Source organism: Panthera tigris, chromosome A1, assembly GCF_018350195.1.
Source record: "Panthera tigris isolate Pti1 chromosome A1, P.tigris_Pti1_mat1.1, whole genome shotgun sequence".
Lineage (NCBI taxonomy): Eukaryota > Metazoa > Chordata > Mammalia > Carnivora > Felidae > Panthera > Panthera tigris.
In genome coordinates, this window is record NC_056660.1 from 106309512 (window position 1) to 106331612 (window position 22101).

Here is a 22101-nt window from a genome sequence, read left to right on the forward strand (position 1 = left end):
ATTTTTATTATTTTTTAAAAATTATTTTTAGAAAGAGAGAGTGTGTGAGCATGGGAGAGGGGCAGAGGGAGAGAGAGAGAAAAATCTCGAGCAGGCTCTGTGCTCAGTGCAGAGACCAACGTAGGGCTTGATCTCACGACCCTGGCATCATGACCTGAGCTGATATCAAGAGTCAAACGCTCAACCCACCTGAGGCACTCAGGTGCCCCACAAATTACTGATTTTTAATGCAACCTGTCTTTCCTTTCTCCTAGTTGCTCTCTTATAGTAGTATTCTTAAAAAAACTAAAGCAAGAAATTAGCACACAGTAGAGGGATTTTCTTTAAAATATGCCTGGCAGAGTCCAATACCATAAATACTCCTGGAAGCAAAGAATTCATTAATTTCACTTGCCAGTTTCATTGTTGGAAAATGCAGTTGGAAAATCCTGGCATATCTTGGAAATAATCTTGGTTTTGTTCTTTGGAATACACAGAATGCTGTATCTCTCTTGTGACAGTTGGCAATGACCGTGACAATAGCTACAAATCGAATGATAATTTATGAATCAATTGGGTTTGGGGCCCTCTACCTTGAGGTGTCTAATAGTTACATGATTCATATTTACAGTAATCCTATCAGGAAGGTGTTACTACACCCATTTTGTTGATCAAGAAGTTGTGTAATTTCCCTGAGGCTGTCAAGGAAGCAAGCTTGGAATCAAATCCAGGTCTGCCTGATTTGAAAGCTAATACTCTTCATGGAAGTGGTTTGAAGACTGAGCTCTGCAGAACTCTAAAGTTTTGAAGTGTCATTTCAGAAATGGCCATGTTTCAGGTTTTGGAGTGAAGGGAAATGAAGGGAGTGTGAAGCTAGAAGGTGAGCTCCAGGCTCTTCTAACTTGGTTGTCGTCCGCTCCATTGTTCTCTGTTTAATAGCATGTCATTTTCAAAGAATATTTGGTTTGAAAGGTGTCCCAGGTGGAATAAAAAAGTTTTATTGGAACGCCTGGAACTTTGACTTCCAGCCATCATGAAATGGGAACTACAACATCAGGCAAACTATGTGAAATAATGGGTTTTCAGGCATTGGACAAAGGGTAGCGTGTGGCAGTAATCCCTGAGAGAAAAGAAACCAATGAGCAATCTGTGTGTATGTCCCAGTTTGCAGCCTGAGAGAGGAAAAAATAGAGCCCAGTATTCTTACTGAATTAAAGAGACAAGGTTGGGATTTGAGAGAAGCTAAGGAAACCAGAATTTGCTGAAGTACCAGAGAGGGAGCAGTGCATTTAGGGAGGCCTCATAATGTGCAGAAGGTTCTTCTGGAGTCTTTGGTTGTGGGACATTCTACTCTCCCACCCCAGAACACACATGATTTTTCCAGTGCACACAGGCTATATTTCAATGTAATACCTTATTCTTGGCCATAAAGTAATTCACTGTGAAGTTAAGGGCAGTGAAATAATGCAAAGTAAGTTTTCTTAGTCCAACAAAACTCAAATAGAAATCAATAAGGGAAAGGTCTTTGAAAAATCCTCAAATATTTGGAAATGAAACAATACACTTTTAGGTAACATAGGGGTCAAGGAATAATTTGCAAATTAGAAATTATTGGGAGGTGAATGAAAATGGAATACAACATATCATGATTTGTGGAATGCAGTGAAAGTGGTGCATAGAGGAAATATTTGCATCATGTACATAGAAAAAAAATCTCATCAATGATCTAGGTATATTCTTGAAGAAATTAAAGGTGAAATAAGGTGAAATAAAAATAAGAGCTGACATCATTGAAGAAGAGACTGGAACAGTAAGAGGGAAAATTAATCAAATCAAAAGTCGGTGCATTAAAAAAATAAAAATAATTGATAAACCCCTATTTGTCAAGGAAAAAAGATTAAAACACAAATTTTTCCAGGCGTCTGGGTGGTTCAGTCAGTTAAGTGTTCGACTCTTAATTTTGGTTCAGGTCATGATCTCAGGGTTTGTGAGTTCGAGCCCCACATCAGTCTCCATGCTGACAGCACGGAGCCTGCTTGGGATTCTCTCTCTCCTCCCCAGCTTGTGTTCTCATTCTCTCTCTCAAAAGAAGTAAATAAACATAAAAAAAATACAAATTTTTCTTCCCAGAAGAAAGATTAGTAAATCTGAACAGCATTATTTCTAATGAGAAATTGCATTTGTAGTTAAAAACTCTACCGAGGCAAAATCGGCTCACCTCATGATTTCTATCCAATATTTAAGAGGCTTCAATCATCCAGACACACTTTTTAGGAGTCAATTTGCATTTTCGCCTCACCGTTTTTGCTTTTCTGTTCCATGTACGTGGAATGGAAGATACTACATGTGGAGTATTTTGTTCCCTTTTTTTCTCCAGATGACGAGAGTCTGGTAGCTCTTTAGGTTCTTAATTCCCAAAGAGCACGAGGGATCCAAAAAAATTCAATCATATTATACATATATTTGCAAATTTTTGGTTAAGTGCTGCTCTAAACACTTGTTTACATTGCAACAGAACTTGGGAGAACGGAGAACTATTCTTGATGATACTCCATGACATCACTGTAATTGTCCAGTACTGTCTACATCATCCTCTCCCACTAATTACCAACCTTTTATTACGTTTCTGGAGGTCACACCATCACCATTTGTTGTGTACCCTGGCAAATTTTTCATCAGTTATTTTTGTGTTGAGATTTTCTAAATGAGTTTTTATAAAAACATTATCCTTTCAGGAAAATTCCATTCTTCCTTTATTAATTTTTTAATGTTTATTTATATTTGGGGCGGGAGGGGCAGAGAGAGAGGGAGATACAGAATCTGAAGCAGGTTCCAAGCTCTGAGCTGTCAGCATGGAGCCCAAGGCAGGTGTCGAACTCAGGAGCGGTGAGATCATTCTTGAGCCAAAGTTGGATGCTTAACTGACTGAGCCATCCAGTGTCCCAGGAAAATTCCATTCTTAGGATTTTCTTTGAGTGTGTACATAGGGCCATAGGTAAATAACATTTATGGTATTTTCATACACTTAGATTGGCTTATATAATATAAATGGGATTACATAGTCTATGTCTTCTCTAAATTTTTACTTATTAATTGAATGGTAAGAGATTTTTATTCAATTGGAATAGTAATATTTTATTAGTTATATACATTACAAATCTCTTCCTGAAGTTTATAGCATTGAGATCATTTTATGCCATGTATGTAAATCTTTTTTTAAACAACTATATAACATTCCATAATATGAGAGGCCAATTGTTTTAACTGCTAATATAATTTCTTAGTTAAGAGCTCTATCATCTATTATCTTTTACTTTGGGTAAGATATTTAATCCCTCTGACATTCTGCTTCATATTTAAAACAAGGAAAAATACTTCCTATTTTATATGGTTGTATTTGAGATTAGAGAATCATGCAAATCAATTACTTCCAGAGCAGGATTTTTCAACCTCACCACTAAAGACATTTTGGGTAGGATTCTTGTTGTGGGGGGCTGTTTTGTGCGTTGTAGGTTGCTTAATAGCATCTTTGGCCTCTACCCCCTAGATGCCCCGTCAGGAGAGGCAAAAATGTCTAGACATTGCCAGATTCTGCAATGTCCCTCCCTGGAGTGGGAGACACAAATACATCCACTGAGAAAATCACCGTTGTAGAGAAGTGGTATCAAGTCTGCTTCATGAAGCTGGACATATACACAGCAAAGTTCTCTGGAATGATCTCTGCATGGACTGCTTTGTGGGTGGCTCTTGCTGCAATTGTGCCTGTTAGTGGCCATTAAGAAAGCTTCCCAGGCTTTTATGTTGGTGCCATTTTTGCACTGACACAAATAACAATGATTTCACAATACCACAATCGGTTACATAGATCATTGTGTACCTATATGAGCATATCTACCAGAGATATTCCTAGAGATGTTATCTTTGAGGGGGGAGGCAACACAAGCTTGCAGTATTGAAATTTTGATACATTCTGCTAAATCATCTTCCAAAAATGCTAGACCAGTTTACACTGTCATCTATTGTACCTAAAAACACCCTTTTCGCCTAAATGTCCATCAACTGATGAATGGATAAAGAAATTGTGGTTTATATACACAATGGAGTACTATGTGGCAATGAGAAAGAATGAAATGTGGCCATCTGTAGCAATGTGGATGGAACTGGAGAGTGTGATGCTAAGTGAAATAAGCCATACAGAGAAAGACAGATACCACATGTTTTCACTCTTAGGTGGATCCTGAGAAAGTTAACAGAAGTCCATTGTGGGGGGGGGGGGGGAAGAAAAAAAAAGAGGTTAGAGAGGGAGAGAGCCAAAGCATAAGAGACTCTTAAAAACTGAGAACAAACTGCGGGTTGATGGGGGGAGGGAGGTTGATGAGGTGATGGGCATTGAAGAGGGCATCTTTTGGAATGAGCACTGAGTGTCATATGGAAACTAATTTGACAATAAATTTCATATAATAAAAAAATAAAATAAATTCAAATAAAGTAAAATTGAGTAAAAAAAAAAGAGCACCCTTTTCCTCATATCCTCATCCATAGTGAATATTAACATTCTCTTTATATGAAAGCATACTTTATGAATTTTTAATGTTTTTTTCCCTAACTTACCTTATGTGGTTTACATGCACATAATCATTGCCCATTAATCTTTTTGTCATTAAAAGCTACACCTAAGTCTCCAATTATACAACCATTCAAGGGAACAGAAAAGCACAGAGATTAAATACGGCTAATACCCAGGTTTCATGAATGTTAAAATTTTTGCCATTGTTGCCTAAGACCTTTGACATTTTTCACATAGTATTGAACCCCTCACGGTACTCTTCCACAACCATTTTCTTTTCGAGGTCCTCAGATGTAACCACTGTTTTCAAATTTGTATACATATTTTCCATCCATACTTTAATAATTGTATTAAGTAGCTATACATCCATAAAAATGTATAATAGCATTGTTTTCTATTATAAAAATTTGCAAAAAATGGAATGATACTGCACACATCTTTCTAGAACTTAGCTTTTTATAATCGTATTTATACGTGTTTAAGGTACGTAGTAATACGTAAAAACACGTATTTATATTGTATTTTTGAGTTTTTTCATTTGATTTTTCAAAAATCTGGAATGCTTCATGAGTTTGTGTGTTAGCCTTGTGCCAGTCTTCTCTGTGTTGATCCAATTTTAGCGTGTATGCTGCTGAAGCGAGCACGTCTTGTCCACCCTTCAAACTGTAATGTTTGTCTGTATACAGTATAGTTTATCCATTCTCCAATTGATAGATATTCATTCGCCTCCCCCTCCCCTTTTGTTTTTATATTTTGGAGTTATAAGCACTAAATAATGATCATCTTTTCGTGAGTTTGGTGTGCACATGTGTGAGAATTTCTCTTGAGTGTGTACCTATCGGTAATATGTTGGCTTAGAAGATACACATCTTCATGTTTATTATATATTATCAAATTGTTCTTCATGGTGATTATAATACTTCTTCCTCTTGCCAGCTGTGTATTTTCCCACATCCATAGCAACAAACTCCTGGTATTGTCAGACTGTTATTTTTTCTTCTAATATTTACTCACATTTGGTAATTGGTAGAACAAATAGAAAAATTTGTTTTTAAAAATGGGAAAACTAAGAAATGCCACAACCCACTTTTTTTAACTGGCACTTGTGAAAATTTTATATTTAATACACATAGAACAGTAATCAAGCTAGATCATAAGTGAGGCTGTTAAAGTCTTCTCAGCAAATTTCAAATAACTAAAAACTTAATTGATGTGTTCTCTGGCAGCAGTGGAATTAATGGAAATCAGATACAAAATAATATCTCAAAATTAGTATAAAATTGTAAGTAAGACAGTACATCACCAAATAATGCATAGATCAAAGAAAAACTCACAAGGGAACTTAAAAAATATTTTGAAATGAATGAAAATGAGAATACCATATCAAAATATATGGGATACAGCTAGGTAGTACTTATGGGAAAAGTTCTATCATTAAATACTCATGTCAGGAAATAAGATAGGAAAAGAAGAGCAAATTAAAACCAAAATGCATAGAAGAAAGGAAATAATATATTTAAGAACAGAAATCATCGAAGTTAAATAAAGCAGAAAAAGTGGAGAAAAAATTTCTGGAAAGAACGATAAAATTGCTATCGATCAAAGTAAAAGAAAATGCAAATTATCAATATTAGGAATAAAAGGGAGACTCACAAAAGTTTCTTTGGAATTAAAATTATAATTATAATAAGGAAATATTATAAACCACTTCATGTCAAGAAAGTTTACAACATTACATGAAAGGGGCAAATCTTTGGAAGATACGTATTAACAAGCTGACTTAAAAAACAATGCAGAACCAGGGTGCCTGGGTGGCTCAGTCAGTTGAGCGTCCAACTTTAGCTCAGGTCATGGTCTGTCAGTTCACGAGTTCAAGCCCCATGTTGGGCTCTGGGCTGACAGCTTAGAGCCTGGAGCCTTCTTCAGATTCTGTGTCTCCCTCTTTCTGTCCCCTCCACCACTCACGCTCTGTCTCTGTCTCTCTCTCTCTCAAAAAAAAAATAAACGCTAAAAAAATTAAAAAACAAAACAAAACAGTGAAGAACCTCTGTGAGGCCCTAAATATAGTTTAATTGAACTTGTAGTTAAAATTTTTCCCACAAAGAAAATTCCAGGTCCAAAGGCCTTCATTAGTTAATGTTATCAACCATCTAAAGATGAAATACTACAGATTATTTCAAGTAATTTGAAGGGACACAGCACTTACTCATACTTTTATGGGGCCAGCATTATCCGATATCAAAAACAGATAAAGATAATGTAAAGAAAAAAACCTACTGTGGAATCCAACAGAAACATAGACAGTAAAATTCTTACCAAATATGAACAGATCAAAGCCAGCAATATATGAAAGGATAATACGTCATGACCAGAAAGAGTTTATCCCAAGAATGCAAGGATAGCTTAACCTTAAAAATATCTATCAGTGTCATTTACTGTATGAAACAAATGAAAGAGAAAAACTATACAATAGTGCCAGTAAATGCAGAAAAATAATTTAGCAAAATTCAACATTAATTTATGGTAAAAGTGCTCAGCAAGCTAAGACTAAATTGTACCTACCAAAAGCACTTAATGCACATCTACAAAAAACCCCCAAAAAACAAAACCCATGGTTGACATTATTTTTAAACGTAGAAGATTGTATATTATCAGCGATAACACAGGAATGCCCATTTTGACCGCTTCTTTTTACGATTGCACTGGAGATCTTAACCAGTACTATAAGCAAAAGTAAATAAACTAAAAAATTAAAGACATGTGGATAGAACAGGAAAACGTAGAATTGTCTTTATTTGTAGACAATGTGATCCCATACGTGGAAAATGCTACGAAGCTGTGCAATACCTACTCAAACTAAAAAGTGAGTCTAGAAGGGTCACAAAATGTAATGCCAATTTACAATAAATGAGTGTGTGTGTGTGTGTGTGTGTGTGTGTGAGAGAGAGAGAGAGAGAGAGAGAGAGAGAGAGAGAAAGGGAAGGAGGGAGGGAGGAGGGAGGAAAGGAAGCAAGGAGGGAGAAGAAGATAGCAGTTCTTTTCTCCTTTGCCTCTAGCATTGTCTTGCTCACCCCTGTCGGGTCCAAATATTATTTAGCTTACTACACATGCAACTTGAATGCGATAGTCTTTCCCATATAGTCATTATTGATCAGAATAAAGTTGAGGCAACTACAACTTCTTTCTTAGATGTCTATACAACCTCTGCTTGATCGTTTTCTTTTTTCAGGGGTATAGTTGGGCCCTGCCAACCTGCAGAGAAAAATTTGAGTCAGGATTTACAAAGATAGATGGTACTTTTTCAACATACGATGTTATTTATTATATAAATAAAAGTGTATTTCAACAATAAAGTTAGTCTTACCATTTTAAAGTTCTATAAATAAAATTGCTTAAAAACTCACTCTGTAGTAGGTAAGTATTAAGTATTTCTATTTTATGGACTTTGAGGTCTGCTTTTAAGACTAAAAGTCTGTCTTATAATAACTGTGTGTGTATATATATATATATATATATACACACATATATATACAGTTTATAATAACATAGGACAGATCCAGCTCACCATCTTGCATAGTGTCTTGATCCAGTTGTAAATGGACAGATTTCTATTCAGGGATCATAATATATATATATATATATATATGTGTGTGTGTGTGTGTGTGTGTGTGTGTGTATGATATATAAACATATATCATACAATTAGCATATATATTAACTAATATAACTGAATTTTAAAGTTTTGCATTTTTCTTCTTTTTATGTATGTGGAATAATAAATACGTTTATCCCTTCTCTTGGTACTTGTACTGAATTCCAGACGTTTTCTAGATGAACTTATTCAGTTTGAAATAATTAATCTCAGTTTGTCTGCAAGGGTGGTCTGCGTTCTTACTAATTAAGAGTGTAATTCATTAAACCATGTGTCTTTAGCTTTTTAAAGCAATTTACTCTGACATATACTGAGTTAAAACTGTAATTCATATGTATTCTTTGGGTAGTTGTTGAATCAAACCTGAAGGGATTCATACCCATATATGGATTTGAAGTCTACATGTTGGATAAGTTGAATAAATAATAAGTCACAGATAAATTGCAAGATGAAAAGAAAGCATGAGGCAATGTTGTAACTCTGTATTGTGTGGGTGGTGTGATTTTCAGGCCGCTGGTTTTATTTACTTTCTGTTAGAGATCCTTTTAACAGGCCTAGCAAAGGAAATATACCAGGCTTTTATGTTGAATTGAAAATCGTAATTATCTAGAGATAAAGTACTTGAGACTCTGTAAGGTAGAGCACAGGAATAGTTCACTTTCTATAGAGATTTATAGTTGGGTGAAGTGCTTTCATGTATATCCTTTCATTTAATGGACAGGAAATGGTTATTTGTAAGATAGAAGAGAGTTGCTTCAATTTCACTCTTAATGTTGCCTTTGTCCTGGCTAAGCTTTATACAGACACTCACACCCATTTTTATCTGCCAGACATCAGCCCAGCAACTAAGGCTGAAAAGTGAACCAAGTTTGGCATGAGTGTTCTTTAAATCGATGAGTGGCGTTGAAGGAAGTTAATCCAGAGTATAGAATACATTCAAAAATGTTACAAAGCCTCCGTAGTAGTCCTTAGTAGTCCGTGAAGATCAGGCTCTTAATGTTACAATTGAGACTGTTTAGCTTCATTTCATAGTTTTGGTTTACTACCCAAATCGGTAGATAATTCTGATGTCATTATCACTTAAGGGCTAGCATGTATTGAGTGCCTATTATGAAAAGTCAAGTGCAATTTATACGCTTAAATAGAGCAATTGGTGGGTCTTCTCATCTGAAAACTTATTACCAGAAGAAAAAGAAAAGGTGGTGTGGCAGAAGGGAGAGGAGACTGCGTCTTGAATTCTCTTTTCTGTACTGTTCCTTGGGTTCATCTCTGTCTGATTGGAAAGGTGTTAGTCTATAAGGTCCTGTTGGTAACCAAGGTGATCTTATCTCAGTAGCATGTGGTGGGACGCTCAATGAAGTCACTGTGAAGAAGCCCATTTCCAAACCTACTGGCATATGGCAGCTTCAGTTTTCAAACAGAACTGCAAGGCACTTAAGCTTTATTTATTTATTTTTTTAATTCAGTGATCTCAAAGCTTCCATTTTATCTTTTATGAGATTTTTTTCAGGACCATTGGCTCATAGTGCTCTGGATGGATGAACAGTTCAGTTATAATTCCCTGAGACTGTTTTCATATCTTCTAGGAAGCATATTTTGAGTTATGTAGATGCCTTGAAAGCGTCCACCTTCTGTGATGGGGGGCTCTGGTACTATTATTTAGAATAGTTCATAGTGTTTGTTTTGAACATTGCAGTTGGTGAGAATTTTTTACAGGTTAAATTGTTAATTTCTCAGGAGCCATGATCAACAGATCTCAGTACTTTTTCTCTAACAATGAGAAAAATAAGAACCAGTGAAGTTATATTAATTGCTTAAGCTGACACAGGTTCCATCTGATGGAGTAGATACGGAGTTTGGCCTTTCAGTCCACATCTTCTGCTTTTTCCTTTACGATTAAGGTTTGTTCTAGATAGGTTGAATTATATAAAATTGTCAATACATGAATGTTTGATGTACAATAAAAAGCAATTTCATATGCTACAACTTAAAAAATATCCCAAACACCAAAAATCTCCATTTAGGAAAAGTTCATTTCACACGCAGCTAAAACAATAATTGTTTTGAAAGCCTAATACTTAGTTTGCAGGGGAAAAAAAAAAACCTAAGTCATTACTAATTGCACTGGAATGCAAGAGCAAACACACTAGCTTATGGAGCTCCTTGGCTCCTTTACATTAAGGACTCAGGAGGCAGGCTGCGGTGTTTGAATCCAAGCTCCCCTGTTACAATCCTACTGTGTGACCTTACATAACCACTCAGTGCTTCTGTATCTTCACTTTTTTTTTAATGTTTATTTTTGAGACAGAGGGAGAGTGCAAGTAGGGGAGGGGCAGAGAGCAGAGAGAGGGATACAGAGGATCCAAAGTGGGCTCTGTGCTGATAGCAGTGAGCCCGATGTGGGGCTCAAACTCACGAACCATCAGATTACATGAGAATCTGAGCCAAAGTTGGGCGCGTAATCGACTGAGCTACTCAGGCGCCCTGTATCTTCACTTTTTAAGATTCAGTAAGTTACTTGAATGCCTCACTGTAAGGGCTTTAAATGTGTTTATTAAGTGAGATGGAAATGAGGAATGGAAAATATTTTGGTCAATGCATTGAATAGTCATCTAGACTTTTTAAAATGCTACCTATTAGATATTTTTTAATTAATTAAATAAAGGAGGAATATTAAGTTAGGTTAACATAAGAAGTAGTATACCCATGTGCTAGTTGTTATCAATTTGTTTAAACACATCTGAAAGAAAACGTATACACCTACCCCTTGCATTCCAGGAAGTGTCTGTTGGTTGATTGAGCAGTTAAATGAAGTTTCTCACTAACATTCTTCCCCCCAAATTCCTTTCAAATTTTTAGTGCTAAAGTGGCCTCTAGGATCTGATTTCCAAAAGGGCTCTGACACTTCCCCATTCAAGTACAAATAAATGACACAGTGACTTCCCACGGCCAAGTGATCAAAGTAACTATAATGTACACACCCGCGGAGATGATGGGTTGATTTGCTTGTTTTCCGGTAACCTTCAATTTCCTATATGGGCTTCAAAAATTTCAGAAGAATGTGTAAGAAGCAGAAATGAAAAGAGAATGTGCATGGCTAGCCTGTTAGGGACTGTACTAAGTACTTTACAAGGTAAGAATAAATTCGTAATATTGAGTGAAAGGCACACAATTGAATGTGTGTGCTCAAATTTGTATGTTGAATGGAAGTGCTCAAATTCCTCTATTGAGTCTACCAAATAAAAATAATTATTTAAAATAATTTATTTCTGGTTTGTGAAAGATAAAATAAGTACTCGCCACATGGAATTGAGGTCTCAGTAGGTAATGAGATAAGAAAATCCATAACCCTTCCAGTAAATCCGTGCATTCTGATGTGTCATTTCATCCCAGGCTACTGAGAGAATTCAGAGTCAATATTGAACCACTATGATTGTCTTTTAAAAACATGTATTTTATAACCATCTTATTCTTTTAGATTGACTCACATGGAGGTCATGCACGTTGTTGTCTAATTATGAGAAGCAATTTTTTTAAAACATTAAAAATTTTCTTTAATGTTTATTTATTTTTGAGAGAGAGAGACAGCATGAATAGGGGAGGAACAGAGAGAGAGGGAGACTCACAATCCAAAGCAGGCTCCAGGCTCTGAGCTGTCAGCACAGAGCCTGACCCAGGGCTTGAACCCACGAATCACAAGATCATGACCTGAGCCGAAGTCGGACGCTTAACCGACTGAGCCACCCAGGTGCCCCCACTTTTCTTAAAAAATTTAAAAAATTTTTCATGTTTATTTATTTTTGAGAGAGAGGCAAACGGAGCATGAGTGGGGGAGAAACAGAGGGAGAGGGAGAATCTAAAGCAGGCTCCAAACTCCATGCTGTCAGCACGGAGCCTGATGAGAAGCAATTTCCACTGCCAGTCTTGAACTTGACCTCTCCCTTCTGCACATGTGCAGGTATTTCTTTTTGGTGAAACTCCCAAGACACTGAATATGTACATTTTCATTTGAGAAATAGTGCAGAATTGCTCTCCCAAGTGTTCATAGCAATTACTCTACCACCAGCGCTGTTTCAGAGTATTTGTTATTCCAGTAACCTCTCAGCCCTTGATATGCTCTAGTTTTACATTTGACTTTCATGTAACAGTGCACTCATGCCTGTTTGTTGGAATTTTGAAAATTAATAACCATGGTTCCATACCTCTTTCTCTTTTTGTTTATCTTCAGTGTAAAATATATATACCATTTACTCATTTAGGTGTTAGGGTCTTTATGATTGTCATTTACAGAATCATTTTGATGCAGTCATATTTATTCCAAATGTTTTCTCAATCCAAAATGTTTTGCATTTCAAAGTTTTCAGAGTTTTGGATAGCATTTGTTTTCTTTTAAATGAGATATTGTGCAGTAATTTTTAAAAAGTAACTCATTAATCATTTCGGATATGGATATTTAGGTAGATTTCTAACTATTTAAATGAAGGTATCTTAAGAATACTAATATAAAACAAGGAGCGCCTGGGTGGCTCAGTTGGTTGAGCGTCTGACTTCATCTCAGGTCATGATCTCGCTGTTGGTGAGTTTGAGCCCTGAGTCGGGCTCTGTGCTGACAGCTCAGAGCCTGGAGCCTGCTTCAGATTCTCTGTCATCCTCTCTCTCTGCCCCTCTTCTGCTTGTTCTCTCTCTCTCTTTCTCTCTCTCTCTCTCTCTGTCTCTCTCTCTCTCTGTCAAAAATAAATAAACATTTAAAAAATAAAAAGAATACTAATATCAAACAAGAAAGAGATTTCTAGGAAACGTCATTCTGTCTTTGCCTCAGCCTATTCAGTAATTTTCCTTCACAATTTGCAAGTGCTAAGAATCTTTAAGTACTTGCTTATTAACATTATCTTACTTTGCCCTCAGCAGCATTGGAAATAGCCCCCCATGCTGTCTCTCCCTCTCAATACATGTTTTTATCACTTGCCATCCAGGACCCTATACCTCCCTGACTGTTCCTTCTTGGACCGCTTCATTGATCATCATTCTTCTCTGCATCTTCCTAACAGATATGACCTAGTGTTCAGTCATGGGTCTTCTTTTCTGGTCTGTGTGCACTTAATCCGGGATCTTACCCAGTCTCATAGCTTAAATGCCAACTATATGCCAGTGATTCCAAAATAGGTAATTCTAATTTAGACCTCTCTGTTGAGCTCCAAGTTCAGCTATGTACTTGATATTTCAACATGAGGTCTAGTAGATAATATCAAACTTAACATCTTTCAAACTGAAGTGATCATCTCTCCCACTCCAACACCAAACTCTCCTCTTCTCACGTTATTCTTTTAAATCTTTGTTTAGTGTTTTATTTATTTTTTAAGAGAGAGACAGAGTCTGAGCGGGGAAAGGGCAGAGAGAGATGGAGACAGAATCCAAAGCAGACTCCGGGCTCTGAGCTGTCAGCACAGAGCCCGATGCTGGTCTAGAACCCACAAACTGCAAGATTATGACCTGAGCCCAAGTCGGACGCTTATCTGACTGAGCCACCCAGGTGCCCCTCCTCACATTATTTTTCATCCTATTGATGGTCATTTGGCAAGGGCCAAAAATCAGATTGTGGTCCTGAATTCCTTTCTTTCTTTCAGAGTGCACATTCAAACATTGTAAGCTCTTCCTTCTACTTGAGATGCTAATAACCTCTCATCATGTCATGTCGCCTTTCTCCATCTGTAGTCTATCCTCAGTATAGCCACCAGAGTGAACCTTTTAAATAGGTCCAAGCTTACTAATTGTGGTACTTGTAAAGACCATATATAGGTAGTGAAAATTTAAAATGTGAATGTAGGGTTGCCTGGGTGGCTCATTCGGTTAAGGGTCCAACTTTGGCTCAAGTCATGATGTCGTGGTTCATAGGTTCGAGCCCCATGTCGGGCTCTGTGCTGATAGCTCACAGCCTGGAGCCTCCTTCAGATTCTGTGTCTCCCTTCTCTGTCCTTCCCCCCACTCATTCTCTCCCTCTCTCAAAAAAATAAACATTAAAAAAATAAAACAGGAATGCAAAAGATACACACATCTTCAGTGTAGTAGTTATCTCTTAGCAATAAGAGAAGGGATTTGGTTTTGGGAAGGTGTGTAGGTCCATTTCAACTGAATCAAGAAATTGTTATATTTTGGGGAGCCTGGATGGCTCAGTTGGTTAAGCGTCTGACTTCGGCTCAGGTCATGATCTTGTGGTTTGTGGGTTTGAGCCCCACGTCGGCTCTGTGCTGACAGCTCAGAGCCTGGAGCCTGCTTCAGGTTCTGGGTCTCCCTCTCTCTGACCCTCCCCGACTCATTCTCTCTCTCTTTCTCTCTGTCTCAAAAATAAACATTAAAAAAAATAAATTGTTATATTAAAAAAATTATCTGTAGTACATATGTGTTAACATTTGTTAAATACTGGGAATGGATTCCTGGACACTCTATTATCCTATATATTTCTGAAAGTTTGAGGTATTTCAGAGTAAAGAATGATTAATAATAAATAAAAAACGCCTCCCCTCTTGTTTTCCTAAACCAGTCTGTAGCAGGTTCTTAATGTGTTACTTTTCTTATAGTCTGTTATTTCAACTCATCCTATATGCTAGACATTTTTTATTGAACATTCACTTCTGTACTTAAAAGTCATAGAAAAATCAAACAGAAGAATGACATTTGTCAACTAGAGAGCCTCCAAGTAAAATGAAAAGATCAAGACAGATTTCATATCACCGATGGTTATGGTAACTGGACACATAGAGAGAGGCCATGAGTGTATTTGTCATATATTTGAAAGGGGATAGATGCTTAGGGTGTAGAATCAGGACTCATGATTTCTGAACCTTTTATGAAAATATTTCTGAGACTTACTCCTGTCCATTGGAGGCCTGGATTGCTTCAGAGCAGTGACTGCTCTGTTAGTGACTGAAATGCATAAGCAGAATATTAAATATTTATCAAAGGTGTTGATGGATGATTTCTTCTGTGGGTGGAATTTGGAACAAAATGACCTCTGATTTCTGGTTTGGATATGCTCTTGTTTATAAATGTCTTTTTTAAGACGTGATGCATGGACATAATCTTCCTGATGTGGCTTGGTATATGCAGAGTGCATTGGATTTCCTGTTTCATACCATACCTTTTCAGCTCTATAGATGTATGACCTCTTGAAGTAACCTCTTTTAAGTCAGCCTGATAATTACAGTAGCTTTTTGAGCCTGTGTTCTCACTGATAGGACTAAAGAGTGGGTAGGGAAAGGTGGGGAGGAAAGACACTCAAATGTTTTCTTTTAGCATTGCTGAGTCCCAGATTGGCATTCGGGCATCTTGAGGGTAAGAAACAGCCATGTAAAGAAGAACATTTTTGGTACAAGATTTATTTTTCCCTGTGGGAGGGTAAAACACCAATATAATTTCTTAGATATTACTTCATGCCATTCAAAATGGGAGTGGGAGAGAATATTTGATTTTCCTGTGGATCCTAAATGGAAAAATAATAACACACTTTGCTGATGTGCATGCAAATGAGAAGGATGACTTAAAATCAGAAGGACAACTTGATGTGTGATGGGGTTGCATCCTGATAAACCCTTCATAAATTGAAAACGTCATGAGTCAAAAATGCATTTAGTACACTTAACCTCCCGAACATCATCATTTAAGCTAGCCTACCTTAAATATGTTCAGAACACCTCCACTTGGGAAAATAAATAAATACATACATACATACATACATACATACATAATAAAATAAAATAAAAATAAAAAAATCTAATACAAAGTTTGTATTTTGTAATATTATGTTGATTCTCTCATGTGATTTATTAAATAGTGTACTAAAAGTGAAAAACAGAATGGTTCTGTGGGTGCAGAATGGTTGTAGGCACGTTGGTTGTTTACCCTTGGGATGGCGTGGCTGACGGGTCCCTGTGGTTCCTCGTGCTGTCTGGCCTCACTGGAGAGCGTCATATGCATGTCGCCAGCCCAGGAAAAGATCCAAATTCAGAACGTGGGGTATGGTTTCTCCTGAACGCTCCTTACTTCTGCACCATCCTCAAGCTGTATAATCCTAAATCGAACCGTTGTAATTTGGAGACTGTGTGTTTTATCAAAGATACTTAAGACTGTCTGTTTGAAAACGTTCAGTACGCTGCTGTATTTCCTTCATCTGGCACATTAGCTGATGCATCGTATGCACTCAGTAAATGTCAAATACATTCATTATTTTATTTATTTGACCTTTATTTGAATCCGGAAGAGAAGTTGCAGCACATTTTCCATGTCTGTGAGTACCAGTGCGAGGGCCCTTGAGTAGTTTGCTCCACTCATCTTGTTTCCATGGTAAACTGAATTCGCATCCACTCCCTGGGGGTATGTAGGAGGTTGGCAACGTCTCCGTTAATTGTGAGGTCACCAGTAAGACCTGGCAGTGATGAGTGCTTCCCCACATCACAGCTGTGCTGCTTCCTTAGTGGTCTCATTCGGTCGCGCTTGAAGCACATAACTGGGCTGGAATCGCATGAGATAAGTGAGGGCTCATCACCATGGTGAGTGGGTCTGCACAATCACCAAGTGACTAACCCTTTAACAACTAGGTGTACCACTGACTGTACGCGCCAGCTCATTAAGTGCTAGGGTGAGCCGCAAGCTGGAAGCCAACTTCAAAAACCTCCACAGGGCAAGCCGAGTTAGTTAACAAACTCAAATTCTCCTCATGACTCAACAAAATGAAACATGTAAAATTCTCTTATTTGCCACAAAACAAAAGTCATGTTGTTAGGCTTTGGGGGAACCCTGACTGATGTAGGCAGGGGAGTGTTTTTCCACTTGGTTTTTGCTGTTGAATTTAAAAGAAACATGAGCACATGTGTTTGACCATCTTGCGTAGAACTCCCACATTTTCAACCTGAGCAGTGTGGGTGAGGGCAGTAGTTTCTTTGGAGTGAACTGAACGAGAGCTTATTCCTGTCTTTTTTCTTTTTTTTAATGTTTGTTTATTTTTGGGAGAGAGAGAGAGACAGAGCATGAGTGGGGTAGCTGAATGGGGAGAAGGAGACACAGAAACTGAAGCAAGCTCCAGGCTCTGAGCTGTCAGCTGTCACTCACCAACTGTGTTGGATGCTTAACCCACTGAGCCACCCAGGCTTTTTTCTTTTGAAGCCACTTCTAGAAAGGGTTAATTCTTATTTCAAAAAATCGACAAGCTTCTACTTTTCTTCTAAGCTCACTGGCCCTTCCTCTTCAGTCTCCTTTGCTGATTCCTTCTCTCTTTCCCAGTGTTAGGGTCCTTTGGGTTTGGTTTTAGGCTCTCTTTTGCCCTTTCTCTATACTCCCTTTCTGGGTAACATCACTCCTCTCTGTGGATTGAAAGATTATCTTTATGTTGATAGCTCTCAGACATATGTCTCCAGCTCAAAACTGTGCACTAAACTCCATACTCCAACTGTCTACTTGATTTCTCTACTTGGATGTGTCACAGATGTATCACATCTAATAAGATCCCATCAGAAACTTGGAATCTCTGCTCCTAAAATCTGTTTTAGCCTCAGTACTTACATTTACATGTCAATTACAGACCTGTATCTCCCATTCTGGAGTACTTAAGCCAGAAACTCTGAAGTCATCCTTAGTTCCCTGTGTTATTGTCCCTCCATATCCCAACATCTAAACCGTTAACACATTTGAGTGGTTGCCCTCCGGTTTGTATGAGTATCTAAAATTCATCTCAGATGTATTTACTTTTCTGCACATTCTTAGTTCAGCCACCGTGTGTTGCTTTTTTGCTCTAGTCACCATAGGCTTGTGCTTGAACTGTGATAGCTGATTTTAACTGGTCTTCCTGATTCTACTAATTGTGATAACTGACTTTAACTGGGCTTCCTGATTCTACTCTTGTCACCCTATGATTTGTTTTCTTTTTTTTATTAAATTTTTTTTGTTTATTTATTTGAGAGAGAGAGAGACAGAATGCGAACAAGGGAGGGGCAGAGAGAGAGAGGGAGGCACAGATATGAAGCAGGCTTGAACGGGGCTTGAACTCACGGACCGCAAGATCATGACCTGAGCCAAAGTCAGATGCTTAACCGACTGAGTCACCCAGGCGCCCTCTTATAATATGTTTTCTAAAAAAAGAACAGGAATGGCTTTCTTGAAAAATTTCTATCTAAACATGCCATCCACTGTCCCTTGCCTCCAATTACATTTCAAATAAAATCTAAATGTCTTATCATAGTCTTCAGAGCTCTCCATGAATTATGCCCTGACAACCCTCTGTTCTGCTTTTGTTGCTATCATTATTTGTCTGTGACTCCTGCCACTGCCTCAGTCTCCCCGTCGATTCTTTAACGGTGGCCTGGCTCATCTCTAGGCCCTCCTCACTGATAGACTTTTCACTAATGCCACCATTATTTATTGCTTTAATTACAGCAGTGGCCTCCCCAGCAAGTGTTGAGCATTTCAACCTCTTTCAACATTCTTTTAGTACGTTCCTTGCCTCTTTATTGCTAAGTAATACTGTTACATTATTTAACCTTTGGTTTTCATTTTTAAAATATGTTTTACTGTGACATAAACATGGAGCACAAACATATGTTGTTATAAACAACAGTTAAAAAGTATACGCTTTTATAAACACCAAGTCAATCTATTGGACTCCTCTCATGTGTATTCCAGGCTCATAGTCTTCATGTATGATGGCATCTGCTGCTTTAAATACACCAGTCTTCTCTTGCTTACAGTCTTTTTCATACAGCTGGCTCCTCTGTGTCTTGTCTCCAATGTCTGCTCCTTAGAAAGGTCATAATGGGCCACTCTCTCTAGCAACTCAGTCTCTGCTTTATTTCTCTTAGATCTGTGTTTGTTTCTTCAATGCTACTTTTCACCGTTTCAATTTCTTAAGTACATTTGTCTGAATGCCTGATTTTTTCTGTCTTTCCCCCTAATGGATGAGGTCCATGAAGACAGGGATTAAATCTCTTTTCAGATTGAATCTTCAGTGCCTTGCATACTGTCATGGGACAGGTGTTCAGTAGGTGCATTTACAACAAATACTAAATAATCATCAGGAAGATACAGTAGAACATAACAGCTTTTGGCCGGACTGATACATAAGCTTAGAAGTAGATTTAAAACTGAGTTTGCTCACTGTTTCTCAACTTCCTTTTTTGCATGCTTAAAGAATCCATAGAAATCCCAAGGGATTAATTTAAAATTCATTAAAGTGAATGAATATTGGAAAGTATATGAAAACCAAATTAATGGCTTTTCTTGATATAAGCAAAAATTAGACTAGAAAATGAGAACTGAGCTAACCATCCTAATAACAAAAGGTTACCCATTTTGGACACTTAAATGTTAGGATGGAGCATTCACTTTCGTCTTTATACCATTTGTACCAAAAAAAGTGGTACTATTCTTACTACTTTTCACATCTTCAACGTAGAACAGCTTCTGTTTATAATCTTACTTATGATGTTCTTTATCTGTAATGGAGTCAAAAAGGACATGGGTGATGAGCATTGAGAAAGGCACTTGTTGGGATGAGCACTGGGTGTTATATGTAAGTGATGAATCACTAAATTCTACTCCTAATGCCACTATTACACTATATGCTAACTGGGATTGAAATAAATAAAAAAAGGAACATTTTGAAACTGTTTTAAAATCCCTATCTCTGTCAAACTATGGGGAAAAGTTAGAGGAGGGCAATGGTTTTCAATAAAGTGGGAGAGAATGCATATTTTTCTTTCATTTGTGGGAGTGAAATGTATTTCTGTGTAATTATTCCGGAGATGAAATACGACTGTTGAAAGTACTCAGCATAGAAGTTCATCATGAAGCATCCCGTAGTAAAATCTGTAACCAGTGTCCCAGAAAAGATAGATAGTCTACAAACCACAGGAGGATTTCATCAGGGTTTATTTTTGAATATGAATCAGATAAGTGATACTGCCATGGAATGTCTCGGGTTCCTTTCCAGTCGTTATTTTCCTGGGGATCTCTCTGCTCCAGCCCTAGTAACCTTGCTTTTCCTTACACATGCTATGTCAGTCCCATCTCAGGGTCTTTGTTTCTCCTTCTGCTTGGAATCTTCTCCCCTATAACTTGGCCTGGCCAACTCTCATATTTAGATCTCTGCTCAGATGTCACCTCACCCAAAAGACATTCTCCACATCACTCTCTAACCCTTGTAATACTTGGCCCCTGAATTCCTACTGTACACAATTAACTTCTCATTGACCAAATAGGACTTAAGGATATCATAATGAACGTGGGGGGTGGTTGTTGTTCCCCCCTTCCCCCCGCCCCGTCTTCTTTCTGGTGTTGTTCACTCTTAGGGTGTGAGAAGTCACTTGGTAAATTTAGTCACAAAAAGTCTGGTAATTAAAATATTCACACTCAAAGCATTAAACCATCTAAATTGATTTAAAGTTAAAATCTCCCTGCCCCATGCCCTTCACATGGTGGCTTGCTTAGAGCTAATCACAAGCAGTGAAGAAGGGGGAGTGAAGTCAAGAGTCCTTGTTATTTCCCCACCTAGGACTTCCATTCCTCCTGCTCAGTGCACTGAACTTCCTCTGGCTCCTCTAGGACAGTAACCGTAAGGGAGGAGGGAAGGCGGAGTATGTTTGGGTGACCAGTGGTGTCATGGTATGGTGACGGTGTCATGGCATTGTAATTGTGTCATGGGATAGTGGTGCTGAGCATTATGTTTGACAAGTGCATAACATGGTGACTTCCTGTCTCTCCTGGGCCACATTTGTGGGTTTTGGGGAGGCTGTCCTCTTCAGAGATGCTCCTCAGTCTCTCTGGATCTCTCATATCTACCCTTTGAAGAGGACTAATTCATCTTCTTCAGATGGTCACTTTCAGTTTCTGCTTTGTCCCTTAGGTATCTGGGGGGGATACTTCCAGGCTATATTTGAACCTTGTTTTTTTTGTGTGTGAAATAGAACACAGACATAAATAAGTGTATAAACTGTCAATGTAAATCTTATTAATAGTGATAGAGCAATTGTGTGTGTTACATTGACCCAGTTGAGTAAATAGCAAATTGTATCCCTTCCTGGAGTATATGTAAGTTGGTGACAAGTCTTGCCAGCCTGGATCACAGCTGCCCCCTGACCTCTGGCTAAATAAAGTCAATGTTCATAAGAATTTTTGAATAGAGGGTCCAATGAATGAATAGATAATAAAATTATGATATATTTAGAGGATACACTGTTATTCAGCAGTTAAAAGCCAGGACTTTAGAGATTGCTTAATGCCGTTAAGAAACAAAATAGCTATTAAGCTGTTCTTAAATGGAAAAATAAAGGAGATTATAAAACTTTAACACATGTATGCATGTGTAGAGGCACATCTCTGCATACACACAGGTGCATGCCCACATATATACTTGTGTGTCTGTATGTATGTTAATAGACTAGAAATGCACACACACACACACACATACCTGTGTAATTCTGTATGATGGGATTTGGGACAATGATTTTCTTTTTTTAATTATATATTTTAAATGTTCTGCTATTTAAAAGTTCTGGTTTTATAATCAGGAGACGTTTGAAGAACAAAAATAGAAAAGAGAGTTGTAAAACAAAGGAAGAAGGAAAGAAAAACTAAAACCTTAACACGTTGAAATATTGTCCCTATATCTGCCTTGGGGGTGTTGGGAGTCATTGGGCACATAGCACTGAAGGAGGCCTGGAGGTGGAACCCTCAGCCCACTCAGAAAGCCCCTGTGCCTTCGGCAGCTTATATGTCTCATCATATTAAACAGTCAGCTCAAGATAAAGTTCAGAGCCTAATGTAGTATATCTGTCTTCTGCTTTGTAAGGGATGGGGCCTGGCCTCACTATGGATATCAAATGTTGGACGTCTCCCAATTGTGAGGTGTTGTGCTTGATGT

At 37.8% G+C, this 22101-nt stretch overlaps 1 protein-coding gene and 1 pseudogene across 1 annotated transcript in view; one reads left to right on the top strand and one right to left on the bottom strand.

The window, feature by feature from the left end:
• The window catches only part of ADAMTS19 (ADAM metallopeptidase with thrombospondin type 1 motif 19), a 236229-nt gene that overhangs the window by 18100 nt on the left and 196028 nt on the right, over positions 1–22101 (top strand). The window lies entirely within an intron of this gene.
• On the bottom strand, positions 5095–5190 carry LOC122232310 (annotated as a pseudogene).